This window comes from Vespa crabro, chromosome 21 (genome assembly GCF_910589235.1).
Source record: "Vespa crabro chromosome 21, iyVesCrab1.2, whole genome shotgun sequence".
NCBI classification, from domain to species: Eukaryota; Metazoa; Arthropoda; class Insecta; order Hymenoptera; family Vespidae; genus Vespa; species Vespa crabro.
Genome location: NC_060975.1, coordinates 2,464,916 through 2,472,415, shown reverse-complemented (window position 1 = coordinate 2,472,415; position 7,500 = coordinate 2,464,916).

Genomic DNA, 7,500 nt, shown 5'->3' with positions numbered 1-7,500 from the left:
TCTTTTTTTTTGGTATATTCATTTTAATTTCCTTTCCTCCCACCCTACCTCCCATCATCTGTTCCTCCTCTTATCCCTTTACCCTATATATTATATTCATCGCTTCTCGTTAAGCGCAATCGCAAAGTAGCAAAGATTTCGAGAGGCCATGACTAGACATTCAATCGGACAATTATTACAACTTACAATAGTAATAACAAGATGGCGGGCGGCACCAGAAAATGGCCGACGAAAAAACACTCGACTTATGATATATGTATATATATATATATATATATATATATATATATATATATATATATATATATGTGTATAGATTCTTCGCATTATATTACTCATCCCTTTTAAAACACACGCACACATACTCTCACTTTCAATATTATAACTCCTTAAATCTCTAATAGGGATGCTCGCCTCTCTCTCTCTCTCTCTCTTTCGATTAAAAAATAGTTATATTAATAATAATATTATTATTATTATTATAATAATAGTAGTAATAATAATCGTCATCGTCATCATTCGATAATAGCATATATAATAATAGCAATAATAATAATGATAATAATAATAATAATAATAATAATAATAATAATAATAATAGTAATAGTAATAGTAATAGTAATGATAATAATAATAATAATAATAGATAAAACGAGTCACGATTACGATACACAGACACCATGGAATACTGGAGATTTCTTAATTCTATGCTTCATTATATCGTAATACGCCAGTCCGTTTTTCATATACAACACATATACGTACGCATATGCTTATTAAAATCTCTCTCTCTCTCTCTATCTCTTTCTCACGCACACACACACACATAATTCTACTGCTGCTGCTGCTGCTGCTGCTGCTGTTACTGCTGCTAGTGTTTTGTTACTGTTTTGTTATTACTGGATCAATCGTACGACGTTCTCTCAGATACGCGACGTTTGTCTCGAAAAAAAAAATTTATTCCTGCTTTTCCTTCTCCTTCTTCTTTTTTTTTTCTTCTTCCTTTTTTGCTGCTGTCTTCCCACGTCTATCTTCCCGCTTTCTTTTCTCTTTCTCTCATTCTCTCTCATTCTCTCTCTCTCTCTCTCTCTCTCTCGTTATAGTCATTTTGTTCATACACGATAATAGAGTAAAATCTTAAGAGAGAAGAAGCCTGACATAAGCCTATAGAATGTATCCTTAACATTATACAACACACAATATGTATGTATGTATGTATGTATGTATATATGTACATATGTATGTATATATGTATGTACGTATGTATTCAACACGTGTGCATGTGTATATGTGAAGAACTTTTGAGGATCGACGGTAATCGATCGAAAAGTATTAAGAGAGAAAAAAACAAAAAAAAAAAAAAAAAGAAAAAAAAAGAAAGAAAGAAAGAAAAAGCCAGAAGAAAAAGAAAATCTTATCTCGTCCATCTTATCAATATCTAGTTTTATTTTTACTTTAATATTACTAATAACCCAACTTCTCCCTCCTCTACCATTTCTTTTGGTTCTTTCTTCTTTCAAATCTTATTAATTACGTTTTTCTCACTCACTCTCTCTCTCTCTCTCTCTCTCTCTCTCTCTGTCTCTCTGTCTCTCTGTCTCTCTCGTTCATCGACGACCGTCGATCTTCACGTTTCATATTTCTACGTGATGACGATATTAATAATATTAATAATAATAATAATTATTATTATTATTATTAATTAATAATTGATAATAATTGATAATAATAATAATAATAATAATAATAATATATAATAAAAATCATTGATACAATTAATAATTATTAATAATAATGATCCTGTCCCCTTTTTTTTCTCTCCTCTCGTATAATAAATATATAATATATATATATATATATATATATGCCGCTTATGAGCTAGAAAACGATCAATGCAATAATGATAATAATAATAATAATAATAATAATAATAATAATAATAATAATAATAATAATAATAATAATAATAATAATAATAATAATAATAATAATAATAATAATCGCAGGGCTTGGCTAATTTGCAATGATCGTTGATTCTTATTTTTTTCGTTTTGTTTAGTATTCTTTTGTCTCGTTTTTATCTATTCCTTTTAATCCTCTTATTACAATGTTGTTATATTTTACCATCGTACATATATAGTACACTTATGTCGAGAATAATAATAATAATAATAATAATAATAACAATAATAATAATAATAATAATAATAATAATGATAATAATAATAATGATGTTGATAATGATAATAATAATATTAATAATACAATAATAATAATAATAATAATATTTATTATTATTATTATTGTTATTATTATTTTTATTCTCTTTACCTATCTTCGCATTATTGTAATGCATTGTATTGTTTTGTTTTTTTATTTTGTTTTGTATCCTTCCTATCGCCATACGTTATCGCGTGGGATGTCATTATCAACCAATAATAATAATAATAATAATAATAATAATAATAATAATAATAATAATAATAATAATAATAATAATAATATAATATGATAATATTAATATATAATAATAACTAGGCATGCAACAATAGTTTTTTTCCTTTTTCATTTTTTCTTTCTTTCTCCTTAAATCATTTTCCCTTGGATCCCGTAATAAATCCAAGTTAAAAATATTTTATTTCGATCAAACGTACGTGCTTACTTACGAATATTTCTCTTCCTTATTTTTTTTTGTTTCTTTTTTTTTCTATTCGTTCGACTCTCTCCGCCTCTCTCACTCTCTCACTCTCTCTCTCTCTCTCTCTCTCTCTCTCTCTCTCTCGCGATCTTACTTATTTATCCTTTCTTTGTTTTTTTTTTCTCACTCTCGTTATTAACAATTATTTGGGCCCGGTTGGCTGTAATTAATTACTTATTATTTGTTCTTTATTTTTTATTTAATTTTACTTTTATTTATTTTTTTTTTGTTTGGTCTCTATCACTCCCTCTCACATACAAACAGAGTCAACGCACGTCGCTAATACTCTCTCTCTCTCTCTCTCTCTCTCTCTCTCTCTCTCTTTCTCCCTTCCTCTTCCTCCTTATCTTCTTCTTCGCTTTTTATCACGACGATATATCCGGTAATAAAAAATAAAATACTTCTACGAAAAACATTTGTAAGATTTCGCGTGTATAATTTACTTTCCGCCATTTTCTTTCATCCCTCCCATCTCTCTCTCTCTCACTCACGTATGCGTATGTATGTATGTATGTATGTATGTGTGTGTGTGTGTGTGTGTATGTATGTATGTATGTACGAATGAACGTAGCATATATATATTTTTTTTTCTATGTATCTCCGGCGCCATTTTGGTTATAACAATTTTTTTAACGAATCTTTGGAATTCTAATAAAAGTTCTATCTCCTCTCTCTCTCTCTCTCTCTCTCTCTCTCTCCGTCTCTCTCTTTCTCTCCCTTCAATAATTTCCCTAAGAAAAATTATTTCTCTATTCACCCATTCCCTCTTTCAATTCTCTCTCGTATTACTTTTCTTCTTTTTTTTTTTTTTCTTTTCTTTTATTTCATTTTGTTCTTTTGTTCGTGCTTGTTTGTTTGTTTATGTTCTTTTTTCTTTGTTTCTTTTTTTTCTTTTTCTTTTTTTTTTTTTTTTTTTTTTTTTTTTTTTTTCGTAAACAAATCTCACGTCCATCTTATAACCCCAGTGTGTTCTATTTTTTCTTTCTTTTTCTTTTTATCCTCCCCCTAACTCTAATCCGACGGCGCTCGACATGGGTCGCTCGATTATCTGCACGTAATTGCTCGAACATATAAAATATATATGTGTGTGTGTGTGTGTGTGTGTGTGTGTGTGTGTGTGTGTGTGTGTCTATGTGTCATCTATAATCCGCTTGAGGTTTCCTATAAAAAAGAAAAAAAAGAAAAAAAAAAAAACTCGTTAATTTCTCTCTTTCCATTTTGGTTTTTCTTTCTCCTTTTTGTTAGTTCTTTTTTTTTTTTTTTTTTTTTTTTGATTTTCTTTCTATCTCTCACAAACATTACAACACAAGATTTCCAATCTTATCGAAGTGTAATCGAGCGCCGTAAAGGATTACGATTGTATCCCCCCTTAATTTTTTTTTCTTTTTTAACACACACATACACTCTCTCTTTCTCTCTCTCTCTCTCGCTCTCGCTCGCTCTCGCTCGCTCTCTCTCTTCCTACGTCTCTCCATGTCTCTGTCTTTCTTCATCTTATTTCTCGCGTTACCTGTATTACCAAATACGATGCCCAATGAGCCGTGGGATGCACCAGGGACGAATTAAATTTCAAGGACGAAGAAAACTCATTTCGATTTTAAATCTTTTTTTTGTCTCTTCTCTTTTTTATCCTTTTCTTTACGCTACTTTGAAATTCCGCGAATGAAAACAGAAAAAAAAAAGAAAAAAAAAAAAAAAAAAGATATTTGTTGTTGGCACATAGAATTGCAATTTAATGAAGAAGTTTGTACGATTATTGGTATAGGATGGATACAATTTATTATCACGTTGAATGCTCCAATGCAAACGATATGAATATATCTATGTATGTATATATGTATGTATATATGTATGTATGTATGTATGTGTGTGTGTCTATGTGTGTGTGTGTGTGTCTGTGTGTGTGTGTGTGTGTGTGTGTGTGTGTACTTATATATTGAGTATTATGAAAAATAATTAAAAAAGAGAACAAAAAATAAAAGGTCAAACGAATTAATCTACCAAATCTAAATGAGTCAAAGCTAAAGAAAAATTGTCTACTGATAATAAATAAATATTTATATATACATATGTTATCACTAAATAAAAAAAAGAAAAGATCAAAAAAGCAATTGGAATGCACAAAATTTATAGAATGTGTTGGTTATTGTACTTTCCTTTTTATCTCTCTCTCTCTCTCTCTCTCTCTCTCTCTCTCTCTCTCTCTCATTAACTCTCATTTAACCTTGTCTCTTCCATTAGGGCTGCTTCTGTTTATTTTCTTCTCTTTTGCATTCTTCTTAGGAAATAAAAAAAAATAAATAAATAAATCGAAAAAATATGTCATTGATATCAGGACAAAGGATTCATGTGATGCAATCTAAAATATATATATATATATATATATATATATATAAATGTGTGTGTGTTTGTATGCACTTGTGTATATAAGATGGATGTTATAATATAGGTGAAGCATTCCAAAATAAAAACTCAATTGATATACAAAAACATAGGGAAAAAAAAAGAAAAATAATAATAATAATAATAATGATCATGATCATAATGATGATGATGATGATGATGATAGTAATGGTAATGGTAATACGTTGATGGTGGAGATGATGGTGGTGGTGGTGGAGATGGTGGTGGTGGTAGTGGTGGTGGTGGTGATTATAAAAAGGCGAAGAGAATAGCACAGAAATATAATGTGAACTAAAAATATTATTAAAAAGCATTTTACAACAAAAAATAACTAAAAAAACAAACAAAAATACGATTTACAATTTAAATTAAGAACAATCGGGAGGTTGTATCATCTACAAATAATAATAATATAATAATAATAATATAATAATAATAATAATAATATAATAATAATAATAATAATAATAATAATAATAATAATAATAATAATAATAATAATAATAACGTAACAAACCAGTACAAAAAAAAAAAAATAGAGGAGAGACAGTTTTTGCGTGCTAAAAATCCTCGGCATTTTTACTAAATCCATTATTATTAGTTCTTCTTTTCTTTTTATCTTTTCTCTTTTTTTTTTCTTTTTTTTTTTTAGTTACCCTCTGACCTACCCTCGCTCTATTTATTTTTTCTAAATCTCAACTAACCGTAATATTATTCGCATCATTTACTTTCTCTCATTGTCTCTTTCCTTTTTTTTTTTTTTTTCTATATCTTTGTTTTTTCCTTGCGCTTCGATTTCGCACGAGGAGGCACGCATCATAATAGGAGAAGAAAAAAAAAGATAAAAAAAAAAAAAAAAAAATAAAAAAAAAATAAAAAATTGAAAAATGGAAGTAAAAAAAAAAGAATGAAGAAAAAAAAAATAAAAAGAAAAAGAATTATATACGCGAGATATTACACGCACGCACGCACGCACACGCACACTGATAATAAAACATACTCATACATTCTTCATCCCTTTCTTCTCTCTCTCTCTCCCTCTCTCTCTCTCTCTCTCTCTCTCTCTCTCTGTATTTTATGTTTTAATAGGAATGGAATTTCATCTTCTACTAAACTTCTTTTTAATTATTTTTCTATTCTATATGCGTATCTCTTGATTTAATAATTAACTAATCGATCAATAATTAATTAAATAATTAATTATTTAATTTTTCTTTAGGTGAGTAGTACGCTCGACGGCTAGCTGGCTATATTGAATCATCTCTTTGTCGATTTTTAAGAATATGTAGATAAACGATGATGATGATGATGATGGTAATAATAATAATAATAATAATAATAATAATAATAATAATAATAATAATAATAATAATAATAATAATAAATGATAATAATGATAAAAAATAATAATAATGATAATAATAGCGTGATAATAATAATATTAATAATAGCAATAATAATACAGTAATGATGTAATAATAATAATAATAATAATAATAATAATAATAATAATAATAATAATAATAATAATAATTATAAATCAACACACGCTAACGCGATATAAATACTAATGGACAGATACGTCGACACGTTGCTATATCAGTGGAATATTGAGTGTACTCAATCACTGAGAGTGTGTTTGTGTGATTGTGTATTTCATTTAGTTTCGAAAGTTTTTATTTATTTCATTCATTTGTCCTTTTTTCTTTTTTCGTTTTCCTACTCTTCTGTTACCGAGATTTTCTTTTTTCTTTCTTTCTTTTTTTTTCTGTCTTTTTTTTTTTCTTTTTGTTTCTTTTTCTGTAATATTCATTATCGAGCGAACGTGGCTATTTACTGTCTCTCGTTTAGTAATTTAAAAAGAAAAAAGAAAAAAAAAAAAAAAGAAAAAACAAACAAACAAACAAACAAACAAACAAAGACTTCTAATTAGTGACTAAAGTCACGTGACACCGACAGAGAGATACATCCGATATTTATTATAATTAGTATGCCAATTTGTTTTTAATCTTTATAAATATATATATATACACACACACGCACACATACACACACATACATATTCCTATATAACATTATCAATACGATAAAAAGAAAAAAAAAAGAAAAAAAAAATTAAAGACTTGACTAAAAATATTTAATACTTCTCTTTCTAAACGCGTAATCAAAAGACTTTCACTTTTCGATTCGTTCCGTCATATATAATCATTTAATTAATCACTCTAGTCCTTTCTCTGTTTCTTTTTTTGTTGTTTTTTTTTCGTTTTTTTTTTTTTTTTGTTTTAATAATTATCATTTCCTTACAGGTACGAAAAAAAATGACCTATCAAGAGAAAAAATAAATTAAATGAAATTTTTGATTGAATTTAAATGCCATTTTGTCGTGTACGTTCAATATG